We start from the raw sequence: 1,698 nt of genomic DNA, 5'->3' as shown, positions 1-1,698 counted from the left end.
TTGGCCAATTTGAGTCTCCAAGTTCTGAATCGAGGCCTGCTGATTCCTAAGTGCACTATCAGTCTGCTGGAATCTCGTTTCCGTAGATGTCACAAACTTCATCATAAGCTCCTCTAAATTTGACTGCTTTTCTTGTGGAGGAGGAGCTTGTGCGAGCCCGGTGGTTATTCTTTGTGGCGGTTGATGAAGTCTTTGAAAACTGGCGGACCACGGGCATTATTGTTCCTCCAAGTGAAATTGGGATGATTCGCCATCCAGGGTTGTATGTATTACTTTGTAAGGGTTATTCTACTTTGCCTTGGGAATTCCCCATATAATCAACTGTTCAACATCATAAGACATAGCGAATTAGATGGAAAACTAGTAGAAGATGAAGCAAACATACCTCCTTGATGCAGTTCGCCTTTATGTCGGGCCACCACAAAACTTCGCGACCAACGTTATTTGCATGAGCCATCCGGAGTTGGTTGATCTTCTTGGCTAGAAGCTCCACTTGGTACCAAGGCTGTAGAGTCCACTTGGTTGACCACTCCCTGTCTTCCTGGTCGGCTCCTAGAGGATTGCCAACGATAGTTGTTCATGGCCATTTCCTCTATCAAGTTCCCGAGCACCGCCGGGCGTCTTATTGTTTAGTGCCCCACTGTAGCATCCACCATCGCCTCGTTGCAAGGTTCAACCCGCCGTAGAAGGTCCGAACTGCATCCACAACCGCAATCCGTGATGTGGGTAGCATCTCAAAGATCTTTAAATCTCTCCCATGCATCGTACATGCTTTCATCATCAAACGCACAAAGAAGATATGTCATTTCTAAGTTTAGCAGTTTTAGCGGGAGGAAAATACTTATATAAAAATTTTGACCAACGCCCTCCGGTAGTAATTGTTTGTTGTGGAAGAGATTGCAGCCATCTCTTTACTCTGTCCCTCAAGGAAAATGGAAACAATCTCGGTAGAATGGCATCATCGATTGTTCCATTTATCTTGAATGTCACAAATCTCCAAAAGTTAGAGATATGTGCATTGGGATCCTCACTGGGCAATCCTCCAAATTGCACGCTTTCTTTGGATCATCCGGATAACATTGGCCTTTATCTCAAAATTATTGGGTACGCTCTGAGGTCTGACTATACTCGTTTTCGTCCCATCTAAAGATGGTCGAGCAAACTCGTACATCGTCCTCCCGATCGTCATTGGCACGGGGGTCATGGTTTTCCATCGTGTCTAGTCTATCCACAGGTACCTCAACCTCAATCTCCTCCTCTTCTAATTGCAACCTCTTCCTTAAGAGTTTGAAGGATCGTTCGGATCGGATAGAGGCTCTATAAGATTCGAGTTTGAGCTCCCCGGTTATAAACTACACCAAACCGAAAGTCCACACAACCACCAATCAACAAAACAATATAATAATAAATAATAAATAATAATTAAAAAAATTAAAAATAAAAATAAATAAAGAATAAATGAATAAACAAATAATGACTAAATTAACACAAAAACAATTCACTCTAGTTCACAATTCTGTTTATCCCATAGCGGCAAAACTTGATGGGCTCTTTATGCAACCTACACCTAAGGCGTTGAACCTACTGATGCAGCCTAGCACTAGTGAGTATCAAGGTCGTATCCACGGAGATCGGGTGAACCTAGAGTTACTACTGTTGCTATGTTATCTAGTCCGAAATAGGGTGTGAAAGTTCTAA

At 42.8% G+C, this 1,698-nt stretch overlaps 1 non-coding gene across 1 annotated transcript; it reads left to right on the top strand.

Annotated features, from left to right (window-relative positions):
• The first annotated feature begins 712 nt into the window (after window positions 1–712).
• LOC112534171 lies at window positions 713–816 on the top strand. The gene has a single exon (XR_003078477.2). It is a non-coding gene; the product is annotated as a small nucleolar RNA R71 (small nucleolar RNA).
• Window positions 817–1,698: the final 882 nt, after the last annotated feature.

The sequence above is a fragment of the Ricinus communis genome, chromosome 1, assembly GCF_019578655.1.
Source record: "Ricinus communis isolate WT05 ecotype wild-type chromosome 1, ASM1957865v1, whole genome shotgun sequence".
NCBI lineage: Eukaryota > Viridiplantae > Streptophyta > Magnoliopsida > Malpighiales > Euphorbiaceae > Ricinus > Ricinus communis.
The sequence above is the reverse complement of the archived record's forward strand: the minus strand, read 5'-3'. Positions and strand labels throughout refer to the sequence as shown.